Source organism: Jaculus jaculus, chromosome 4 (genome assembly GCF_020740685.1).
Source record: "Jaculus jaculus isolate mJacJac1 chromosome 4, mJacJac1.mat.Y.cur, whole genome shotgun sequence".
Lineage (NCBI taxonomy): Eukaryota > Metazoa > Chordata > Mammalia > Rodentia > Dipodidae > Jaculus > Jaculus jaculus.
Window position 1 is genome coordinate 8,052,619 of NC_059105.1, and position 12,533 is coordinate 8,065,151.

At 42.9% G+C, this 12,533-nt stretch overlaps 1 protein-coding gene and 1 pseudogene across 10 annotated transcripts in view; one reads left to right on the top strand and one right to left on the bottom strand.

Annotated features, from left to right (window-relative positions):
- Positions 1-12,533, top strand: part of Dock10 (dedicator of cytokinesis 10) — a 271,205-nt gene that overhangs the window by 63,665 nt on the left and 195,007 nt on the right. The window lies entirely within an intron of this gene.
- Positions 1,396-2,021, bottom strand: LOC101601448 (annotated as a pseudogene).

The following is a 12,533-nucleotide window of genomic DNA, read 5'->3' on the forward strand; positions in this document are numbered from 1 at the left end:
GTGTGATCTCTGGGCAGCTATTTCAAGCCTGTGCTATGGCTTCCCTGCCTGTGAAATGGGAATACTGAGGGAACCTGTCTGTATCAGTTTACCTGCTGCTGGAACAGGATGCCACAAAGTCATTTTCAACAGCAAATAAATGCCTTATCTTACAGTTGAAACAACACACATTTATTCATGTTTCTGTAGCAGAAATCTGATAGGCTCTCTCTCACTGGGCTGAAATTGGCAGAGGTGCCTTTTTTTCTGGAAACTCTAGGAAAGTAAATACCTAGTTTTTGAGTCCTTCCAGCTCCTGCAGGCCACCCACATCCCCTGGTTTCTGCACCTAGCCATCTCTAAAGCCACCAGCAGAGAGTCTTCCAAGAGTTCTGGCCCCTGCCTCTCTTGACTCCCCCAGAATCTGGTGACTGATCACCAGAATAACTTCCAGTCCCTAGGTTAGGAACCGAAGCCCCATCTATAGACCTAGCTCCTCCTTTGCTTCAAAATGAGAGATTCTAGCTTCCCAAGATCACAGTCCACATATCGCTAAGGACCTGCAGCTCTGCCTGCCACACCGTCTCATAGGGCTGTTTTAAAACTTCAGTGCTCGAATAGGAGCCGAGCACCAGCCGCGCTGGCAGTTAGGAAGGGCCTGTAGGTTTTACTATTTCATTGCTTCGACTGCCCCGATGGAACGAGCTCGCACAGTCATTTATCACTAACAGTCATTTTAGGGGAAAAAATGAGCTGCTAAAAGGAAGCTTAATCTATGCCTCACAGAATATGAGTAAATGAAAATTCTAAGGTATCATATTTAGCATAGCACCAAAATTTTCAATGAACATGTTACTCCCACAAATAACTATTTAGAGGACATGCATGCAAGGCTTGTGAGCTCTCCTGTGCTCTCATCAGTTGGCCATTCCTCTAACGTTTAACTTTAGGTTCTTCACGGTTTCCTTCCCTCAATTGTTTTGTCAGAGCTAAAGTACATTTATTTGTTTTTCACTGGGATCTTACCTGGAGGAAAGTGCTACATTTGTTTCACCAACCCCCCATCGCATAAAGCAGATAGGAACAGGTCAAAGAGTAGAACCAGTACTAACTGACAGAGCAATTTCCATCGCAATCACAAAAATGTGTAAGAAAAAAGGGGCAGAGAAAGGAAGAAAGAGAAGGGAGGGAGGGGGGAAGGGAGGGAGGGAGGGAGGGAGGAAGGGAGAGAAGGAAGGGAGAGAAGGAAGGAAAGAAAAGAAAGGCGGGTGATGGGGGTTTGAGGGGGAAAAGACCTTTACATACAAGTACATCGTGTTGTGGCTGGACAATAACACGCCGGAAACGGAAGTACTCTAATACACAACTTGGACCCCAGAGGCTGTACACACCCTTGGTCCAGGCCATGCCCAGCCCCTAGTCCTTCGGACCCGTTCGCTTCCCAGGCAGCCGCGCCTGGCGCCGGAGGAGCCCGTAGATCTTCTCCTTGACGCAGTGCTTACTGGGGGACTGGAAGGTCTGGGTGTCCCCGCAGGGCACCAGGCAGCTCAGGGAGAGCAGGCCGAGATGAAGTCGAACAGCTGGCTGATGTAATGGATGATGGAGGGGCGGGTGGGATTCGTTCTCTTCAAATCTTCTTCATGCATTTTGCAAATGCCTTCCATGCAGTCATCCACAGACTCGTGGTGAGCGCACGTTCTGCCTTCCGGCCTCTTGGCGGGCTGAAGCCGCAGGATGGTGTGAGACACCCTGCCCAGGCCCAGGGATGCTGAGCCCAGCGAGGCCAGCAGCCGATCCCGCGAGAGGAGCTGCCCTCTCCCGGTTATTAAAGGGGTGCTGCGTCTCTTCAGTTTCCCTACAGCGCGGGATTTAGAAGTGATGAGTACCTCAGACAGAACTGTCAAAGGAATGTTTAAAATTTAACCACGGTATAATAAAGAAAATGGAAAATCAAGGGAGAGAAACAGAATGCATCTTGAATTAAGTAGCTGTGACCAAAGTTAACTCCTAGTCAATTCTGTAATAGACTGTATCTCACCCATAACCTTAAAGTCACTTCCCTGTATCCTTGTGTGAGTAGATGCTTTATTACCAATTTGTAGTCATTAAAGAACTCAATGATTCAAAAAAAAAGACAAACCCTCAGTTCTTCTACAAACATGTATTCAGTAAAATGTTTAAGGGATGAATGAATATAGACTATATATCATATGGCTCTAAAAGGTATCTTCAGGGGTGTGACTTGGATCGCTCATGGATTCAATTGGTAAATTACTAGCATCCCTAGCACTGGTCCTGATGAGTAATGAACGTCCTTTCTTTGCTCTCACATACTGTATGAGAGTCAATTGAATAGCTACAGGTTACCTTAAATTCTGTTTTAAGACAGAGCAAGGAAGTGGAAATAGTTTCCAAGAGCAGTATCTCTTTGTGTGTGTGTGTTGTGTGTGTGTGTACGTGCATATGTGTTTAAGATAGGGTCTTACTATGCAGCCCAGGCTGGTCTCAAACATCCAACAACTCTCCTGCCTCAACCTTCTAATGCCAGTGTTAAGTACCAATCCCAGCAACAAATTTTTTATCTCCATATCAACAAGAAGAAACTGAGCCATATATAGTAGCTCTGATCAACTGAAATACAATATGAGGCAAAAATGTCTTTTTAAGTTTTCTGGGAGCATTTTTAAAAATGGAGGAAAATAAAAATATAGATGAAATTAGTAGTGTATTTTGTTTGATCCAATCTATCTACCAAAGGCATTATTTTGGCAAGTAAGCAATATAAAATTCACCAACATAGTTTATGTTTTCTATCATACCTAATATTTGAATTCTAGCACATATTTAAAAAATTTTTTTTGTTTATTTTTATTTATTTATTTGAGAGCATTGGACACAGAGAGAAAGGCAGATATATATAGAGAGAGAATGGGTACGCCAGGGCCTCCAGGCTCTGCAAAGGAACTCCAGACGTGTGCACCCTCTTGTGCATCTGACTAATGTGGGTCCTGGTGAATCAAGCCTCAAACCGTGGTCCTTAGGCTTCACAGGCAAGCGCTTAACCACTAAGCAATCTCTCCAGCCCTAGCACATATTTTTACCTGTAGCACATTTTAATATGGATGTTAAATTTTCACAAATATTTGCTTGACATTTACAGTTCATTAAATTGACAATTGAAATCATTCACATAATACATTTTCCCAAAACTTATTAAGTATCTTCCAATAAATGGACAGAATAACAATTGTTAGTGTACAAAATTAGTTAAAATGAAATAAATTTAAAGCACAAATAGCTACATTGTAATAACCACATTTCAGGCCATTCTTCACCACGAATAGCTCATGCTGTTTTGTGTGATCACGCCATCAAAGTAGTCCAGTCACCCACCATGGAAGTACTTGAACCACTTTTGAACCCAAAACAGTTGCTTGCAGCCAGTCTGCACACAACTGTGCAGTGTGTTGTCCTCGGCTAAGCCTCTCTTACCAGTGTTCAAGCAGTGTGTGGTCCTCAGCTAAGCCTCTATTACCAGTGTTCAAGCAGTGAGTGGTCCTCAGCTAAGCCTCTATTACCAGTGTTCAAGCAGTGAGTGGTCCTCAGCTAAGCCTCTATTACCAGTGTTCAAGCAGTGAGTGGTCCTCAGCTTAGCCACTATTACCAGTGTTCAAGCAGTGAGTGGTCCTCAGCTTAGCCACTATTACCAGTGTTCAAGCAGTGAGTGGTCCTCAGCTAAGCCTCTCTTACCAGTGTTCAAGCAGTGAGTGGTCCTCAGCTAAGCCTCTCTTACCAGTGTTCAAGCAGTGAGTGGTCCTCACCTAAGCCTCTCTTTCCAGCGTTCAAGCAGTGTGTGGTCCTCAGCTAAGCCTCTCTTACCAGTGTTTAAGCAGTGAGTGGTCCTCAGCTAAGCCTCTCTTACCAGTGTTCAAGCAGTGAGTGGTCCCCAGCTAAGCCTCTCTTACCAGTGTTCAAGCAGTGAGTGGTCCTCAGCTAAGCCTCTCTTTCCAGTGTTCAAGCAGTGTGTGGTCCTCAGCTAAGCCTCTCTTACCAGTGTTCAAGCAGTGTGTGGTCCTCAGCTAAGCCTCTCTTACCAGTGTTCAAGCGGTGAGTGGTCCTCAGCTAAGTCTCTCTTACCAGTGTTCAAGCAGTGTGTGGTCCTCAGCTAAGCCTCTCTTACCAGTGTTCAAGCAGTGTGTGGTCCTCAGCTAAGCCTGGCTTACCACAGTATTCTCTCTTGCATCCTGCTGGGTATTTTCTGTCTTGATTTTAAAAAATGAAATACAACCACAAACAAATTAGGTCATTTAGCTTCTTTAATTTGTGCCAAGAGGGAATAAAGCAGACTAGGTAAACTGCTTAGCTGAGGGTTTGGGGTGAATTAAATATGTGTCATTGTTCTCTTGTCCCTAGAAAATTCTCCTGAAGAATATAACTGACAGCATTATCAAGTTGGCAAGTTTGCAAAACTAAAATGGATGAAAATAAAAACAGTGCCCTGTCTATAGACATGACCTACCATGTACCCCTTTGCCAACAAGTACCTCTCATCTTCCCTCCCTGTTATCTACTCAGCTAGCCACCTTTGATGACTGGATATACTCCCCTCCAACACCGCAGTGCAGTCTTGCCCTCCCCTCCCACACTGCACTGCAGTCTTGCCCTCCCCTCCAACACCGCAGTGCAGTCTTCCCCTCCCCTCCCACACTGCACTGCAGTCTTGCCCTCCCCTCCAACACCGCAGTGCAGCCTTTCTCTCCCCTCCCACACTGCAGTGCAGTCTTCCCCTCCCCCCCCACACTGCAGTGCAGTCTTGCTCTCCCCTCCCACACTGCACTGCAGTCTTGCCCTCCCCTCCAACACCGCAGTGCAGTCTTCCCCTCCCCTCCCACACTGCACTGCAGTCTTGCCCTCCCCTCCAACACCACAGTGCAGTCTTCCCCTTCCCTCCCACACTGCACTGCAGTCTTGCCCTCCCCTCCAACACCACAGTGCAGTCTTAACCTCCCCTCCCACACTGCAGTGCAGTCTTCCCCTCCCCCCCCACACTGCAGTGCAGTCTTCCCCTCCCCCCCACACTGCAGTGCAGTCTTGCTCTCCCCTCCCACACTGCACTGCAGTCTTGCCCTCCCCTCCCACACTGCAGTGCAGTCTTGCTCTCCCCTCCCACACTGCAGTGCAGTCTTGCCCTCCCCTCCCACACTGCACTGCAGTCTTGCTCTCCCCTCCCACACTGCAGTGCAGTCTTGCCCTCCCCTCCAACACTGCAGTGCAGTCTTGCCCTCCCCTCCCACACTGCAGTGCAGTCTTGCTCTCCCCTCCCACACTGCACTGCAGTCTTGCCCTCCCCTCCAACACTGCAGTGCAGTCTTGCCCTCCCCTCCCACACTGCACTGCAGTCTTGCTCTCCCCTCCCACACTGCAGTGCAGTCTTGCTCTCCCCTCCCACACTGCACTGCAGTCTTGCCCTCCCCTCCCACACTGCAGTGCAGCCTTTCTCTCCCCTCCCACACTGCAGTGCAGCCTTTCTCTCCCCTCCCACACTGCAGTGCACTCTTGCTCTCACTCCCTTTCCACCTTCCAGGTCTCCTCTCCTACAATGGGGCCATACATTCTATCTTTACTTTCCCATCTTCTTTTTGTCTCCTCCAGACAGACTGCCCACATTCTGTATAATGCCCAACCTTGAAAGTTGTCTGGTGCTTTATTTTCAAATCCACAATTTTCAAAATAAACTATGTAGACTAACAAAATATTAGGAATATAAGATTATTCAAGATTTCATTTGCCTCCATTGGAAGGTCAACTTTCAAGCCAAGGAGGTAAAGTACATGTATCTGCAGCTTTCATGAGAGTTGGTGTCACAAAAAAAAAAATATTTGCTTAGTTCTCAAAACCAAGAGGCCCATGAGCTAATTAATTGTTCACTATTCCCTTCTCTTTCATTCAAAAGCAGTGGGCTGTGACTTAAAGTCTATGCACAGTTTCATATAGAACCACAAGGCTGCCAGCTTCAAGGCTCAGTGATAATAATTTCACTGCCTACCAAAGCCTATCCAATTTCAGATTACCTTAGAGAACTAAATCCATCTGGGGATCAAAGGCAACTCTGTCATTCTATAAATAAGGAATTCTTTCTCAAAATTAGGCCCTTCACTTTTCTTTAAGGGCCAAATGCAAAGATGATGAGTTCAAGTCAATCTGGAGAGTGAACCAATGTCAAGGAGAGGAGTAAGGAAGAGAACTGTGGGGACCCGGTTCGCACGATGGAGACAGTGAAAGAAAGGATAAGAGGGTGGATAACCTTCTTGTCGTTTCTTGACACTCGTTGACTTACTTCTCTGCTGTATCACAGAACTCTGAGATGAAGACTTCTGTAAAGAAACAAGATGGCATGGTGGCAAAGCTTGCTAACTGGTCAGGCTTAAGTATTGTTTAAAATGTAGGAGATTCTGAGATATTTCACTAAATTCTCTGAACCTCAGTGTCCTGACTTGAGGCATGGAAGTTAATCCTCACAACCATACAAGTACTGTGAAAGCATTCTTAGCATAATGTCAAGAAAACCTAGGGAGTATACCAGTTTTTCATCCATAAAATGGGAATACTTTCTTCTTTCCTGCATCATAAAAGTTAAGGCAATGGTTTCTAAAAGCAAAAACGTACTCTGGATGCTATTTTGGATTAGTTTTAAAGAGACATTTTGTCACACATGACTATTATTTAGATCTCCACGCATAAGGAAACTAGAATTTTAAGTAAGAGACTTATTGCATAAACAAGTTATTCCAACAGTGACCTTATGAAAAAGCCAATGAACCAAATAATGCTCCTCAAATAAATTCCATTTAAAAAAAAGGAAGGAAGGAAGGAAAATGAGTGGGTTGAAGGGCCAAGGCAGAGCTTGGGGACACGGAGAAGTGGAGAACTTGGCAAGCAAAGAGAGGAATGATGTGTGACCTATGGGGACTTCAGTTAACAAAGCTTCTATAGCAAGGCTACCTCTCAAACTCGGCCTTGACACCGCCCTCAGCGTGACACCTGCGCCTGTATCCTTCCTGCCCCCAGGTCTTTCCTTCCTTTAAGATAATAGTTCTTTCATAGTCCCTGCCATCTTTGGTGCCATATTTGCTCATGCTGTTGAAGGCTGTTGATGGGTTTGGAGTTTTGTGAAGATAGTGCACATCCATTTCTTTCTTTTGGCCCAGAACATTGACTGAGCCTGTGAATTTGTAAGTAACACAGCTGGAGGGAAGTAACACTTCCAGAGGTTGAGTTGAGAGGATTGGAGGCTTTTTGGATCTGTCCTTAGTGAAAGAACATTCTGCTACAGATGGGTTTAAGGTTGTTTAAGATCATCAAAACTTTGCATGACTTCCTTAGAGATGAAGATGAAAGAAATATACAAGATCATAGAGTCATTATCACTAAGGAAATCCAGAAGTAGACAAGGAATCGGGTACTGCTATTCAGACTCCCTCAGTAAATGCACAGCGCCCAGTCTCATTCAGAGTCGACCCAGTCAGAAAGACATATCCATTGAATGGCAGGCATTATTTGGAGTCATGGAAGATTCTGCCCTTATCTGAAGCCCTTCGCCTATGTTCGGCACATCCTAGTTGGAGCTCACTGACATGCCCTGGTTTAAGTTTGAATGGTAGTTCTAATCACATTCGTATGTGTGACTGGTCTGAAGACATATGACTGTTCAAACCTCATTTATTGTCATGAATCACTCATCCTGATTAATTAGGCCAAATGTTCTCATGTGTGCACACCATGTACATAGGTGGTTGGGTAGAGATCCCCCTATAATATTACATTCATTAGCTTGACAGTCATGTTTTTAAATGGAATCCTGGGTCTTTGCAAAAACCAAACAAACAACAACAAAAAACTCTTACTTTAGTTAACTAGCTAGGGCATGTATTAGTTACTTTATCATTGTTATGACAAATATTGAAGAAAAATAAAGGGAGCAATTGTTGATTTTCAGGCTAATGTTGCTTGGCCTATGAACTCAGGCAGCAAAAGCATGTGGCAAAGGAGAACGACTCACTTCATTGCCAACCGGGAAGCAGAGAAATGGAAAACTAGTGCACAGCTGGCTTTTGACCCTCCTCTTCCTCTTCCAAGGAGGGTGGTGCTGCCAACACTCAGTTGATGCTCTGGGCAAACAGCCTCATTGACACACTCAGAGATGCACCTCACCAATCTCCTAGGCGATTCTAAATCCAGTGCACAATGGAGATGAACCATCACAGGGCTGAGTGGATTAATTTAATCCTTAAGGAGGATAAATACAGAGAAAATAAAATCCTTGATTGAGAACTCATACATTTCAGTAGGTATCTCACTGATCTTTTGCCCTTCAGCAGTAAATATTGAATTATCAACTTTTAAGAATATCAGATATTTAGTATCAAATGGATTAAAATAGAAGATATGCCAAATGTACCAAAGTAAAGAATTTACCATCTGGGGATGTTTTAGGAGGTGAGATCTGCAGGATGACTTGAAATTTATCACTACTTCCTCAGCCAGACTCTTATTGTCAAAGAGAGGCCCCTGTTCTGCCTTGGGATTATCTTGTACTGAAATGCCAAAGTTTAAACCATTATTATTATTATCAAGAGGTCACTTTCTTGGGCTCTTAAAAAAAAAAAAAAAACTACATGGGCCAGCATTTGGGAGGCAGAGGTAGGAGGATCGCAATGAGTTCAAGGCCACCCTGAGACTGCATAGTGAATTCTAGGTTAGCCTGAGCTAGAGCAAAACCCAACATTGAAAAAAAGTAGAAGGGGACTGGAGAGATGGCTTAGCAGTTAAGCGCTTGCTCGTGAAGCCTAAGGACCCCAATTTGAGGCTAGATTCCCCAGGACCCATGTTAGCCAGATGCACAAGGGAGTACACACGTCTGGAGTTCATTTGCAGTGGCTGGAAGCCCTGGAGAACCCATTTTCTCTCTCTCTCTCTCTCTCTCTCTCTCTCTCTCCATCCTTCCCTCCCTCTATCTGTTGCTCTCAAATAAATAAATAAATAAAATAAACAAAAAGGACAAAAAAACTACATGGAGATATTTTGGTCACTAGAAATACTGACCATATCATTTTTATTAGCTTTTTCCTTGCCATTTTTGTTCCATAAATATTTCATTTCCAAGCAAGTGTCGCCTTTTATGAGCAAAACGGTGGTCGATTTGCATTATTGTATTGTCTGAGCAGTTGTTGTCTGACTCCCAGCTCAGGAGCTTAGACTCCATCATCTCAAATCAAAATGCAGCTAATGATTTCATTAAGGTGTGCTGGAAAAATATACATCTGATACAATATGTATCAGAAAAGAGCAGTTATAAAAGTATAGGGCAATGAAAGAGAAAAAAGCTTCTCATTTTCCCCATTTTATGTTTGTAAGTTTTAAATGGAGAATACATTATGTGATAAATACAATACTACGTACCAATGTGAAATATGAAGTGAAGACATTTGAGGCACTTTCCTCTAATCTCTCTCATAATCCCACATTCCTCTCCAATCATACAAATAATCTTCTTAGCATCTACATAGATTTCGTATTGTTTTGTTTTTTACAAGAATTCATTGCTACATTAAAGTAAGCAGTCAGTCTTATGTAACTCTTAAAAATCCATGAAAAATGTGATGACATTTTAGTTAATAAAAACATTTTATCAAAGTATGTCTCTGAAGGGAAAGTCTGAGAGTATGAAGCAAGAGAGGTGCCACTCATTTATACTTTCAAATTGTCTATACTATTAAGTCTCAGAGAAATGTAAGCACTTAATAAATGGCTTTCACAATAATTTCGTGGGAAAGAAGAGAGATAAGAATATTATGTCCAGGCTGAGCACTTGGAATGTTGGTCAAATATCCGAAGGCGTCAGAAAGTCTGTTTTGCCACTGCATTGTTTTGGGTAATGTTAATCAATTAGTTCAATTCTGCTATAGATAGTAAGTAATTACACTCTCTGGAAGCCACAGCCATCAATTAATAATGCATCCCAGTTTCCAAAAGTAGCATTTCCCTCGGCACTTAAACATGGCTCTTACAAAAATTTGTTTTCTGTTTTTGTGTATAAAGCACATGGTTGAAGTGTAGCTTACTTCCATGTAAGAAATACCATGAGAAGAAAAATACAGACTCCTATGTAATAATACTTCTGGCTCTTCCAACAAAAACTAGTATAACTCAAATTTCTTCTTTAAGCATTCTTAAATAGCTCTCAAGAAATAGTGTTTTAAGCTTGATAAAAGTATGTTATATAAAAGTGGGGCTAGAGAGATTGCTCAATGGTTAAAGGCACTTGTTTATAAAGCCTGGTGGCTCAAACTTAATTCCCCAGGACCCACATAAAGCCAGATGCTCAAAGTGGTGCATACAACCTGGAGTTTGTTTGCAATAGCTGGAGGCCCTGGTGCACCCATACTCCTTTCCCTCTTTCTCTCTTTCTCTCTCTCTCTCTCTCTCTCAACTTTGTCTATCTCTCAAATAATTAAATTAAAGCTGTGTAGTCAAGTTTATAATGTCATCTTATTTTATTGGATGAGGAAAATAATTAACTCAAATGCTCAGTTCTTATCCCGATGTGTGCTGTTTCTAAACATGTGAGAATCATTTTAAATTTATTGATAAAAAACTTCATAATACCACAAGCAATTTTTCAAGTTAAAATTGTGTTCAATGTGTTTAAATTGTTGTTTTCTTTAAAATGGAAAAAAATTATAATATAATGTTTTCTGTGGGTTAATTAATACTGTCAGAAATATTCTGTCCAAATTGTTCAGGCATGGAACATTCTGATTAGGTGTATAAAAACACAATTTTATTACTAAATATAAAATATTGACACATTATTCTCATTCAGAGTGCCCACATGAGAAAATCCTTGATGAATTATAGACCTGTATTAACAGCAAATATATCAACAATGGCTATCTTCACATCAGATATTTAAAATAAAAGGGCCAATCAAGGCTTAGACCAGATTGTTAGTCACAAAGTCATATCAAAAGACATTATACTAATTGTGACTTTAAGTTAAGGGTTCAAAACTCAAATGCCTGCAAGTCATGGAGTGGGATGCTAAGAAAAGCAAGTTAGATGAGGCGACCGAAAGAAGTGAGGAGCAGTGCCGGAGCCCGCTGGCTGAAAGGGCGCGAGTCTGGTGGGGAGTGAAGATTAGAGAAAGACAGGAGAAAGAATGAAAGCAAGGACTCCAGTCTAGGACTGAAGCACTGTTTATTTCTCAGCAGTCCTTTTTTTTTATTTTTATGTTTTGTTTATTTTTATTTATTTATTTGACAGGACAGACAGAGAGAGAAAGAGGCAGAGAGTGAGAGAGAGAGAATAGGCATGGCAGGGCTTCCAGCCACTGCAAACGAACTCCAGACACGTGCGCCCCCTTGTGTATCTGGCTAATGTGGGTCCTGGGGAACCCAGCCTCGAACCGGGGTCCTTAGGCTTCACAGGCAAGTGCTTAACCACTAAGCCATCTCTCCAGCCCTCAGCAGTCCTTTTTAAAACTTGTCTTGCTGTTTGCCCATGTACAAAAATTCCGTGATCTTCACACAGGTTTCTATCAAAACAACAACTTTCTGTTACAGAGTTATGCACCTTGACCACTTCTCAGTACAAAAGATCATTCCAAGGTTGAGAGAAACAAACCCTCTGTTCCCAGCAATATAAGCGTAAAGTTTCAAGGAATAGTCAGCTCTTGCCAGTAACACTGAATGTACATAACCTTGCTTACTAGCAGGTGCAAAAGTCTTCCTGCCAAACAGCCCAATGCTACGGATTCAAAGCTAGCCCAATGGCCCCCGACAGAGCAGAAATAACTAGACAAGGTATTACCTGTCCAGAGAGTGAGTTTCCATGTCATGAGGCAGAATCTGCATGGTCGGCTCGTGAATTTTCAAGAGGCCCTAAGAACCAGGGCTCTTATGTCCAAAGAGTTCTCCCCAGTTTTAAATATTGGCAACAAATTTATATATTTAAAAGTAACTTGGCAGGAATAAAACAGTTACGGGACTGAGTTGAGTCCTAGCCTGTTCTTATTGTCAACCTGATGTAATTTTATGAGAGTTTCACTTTAAATCAGTGTTTGTGAGTTCAGGGAACTAGTGGGAACTACTCACCTTGCAACACATTGCAACTTCTTCCGCTGATGTCAGTGGAAAATGATTCTGATGTTATATAAATATAGGGCTAAGGATTATGTCTTAGCTTCCAGACAAGTGTCCTCTGGCTTCTAATTCAGAAAGCTTTTCACAGGTATAATTGAATAGTCACAAGTCTGACTATCTTTTCTTGACTGCCAGACAAACAAGCAAAAGACAGAAATGTGGCCACAGACAGCTGACAATTCAGCCTTTTAGCAGAGGATGCAAGAGAAGAGGAAGGAGGATGGCCACCCTGTGTTGGCAACAGCAGTGCTCTTGGGAAGCTGGTTACAAACCAGAGAATCGCCAGCTACTGCTGCGGGGGTGAGTGGGTGAAGAGCTGGCTCAGATGTCCCATATTCTCCCCTTAACTGAGTC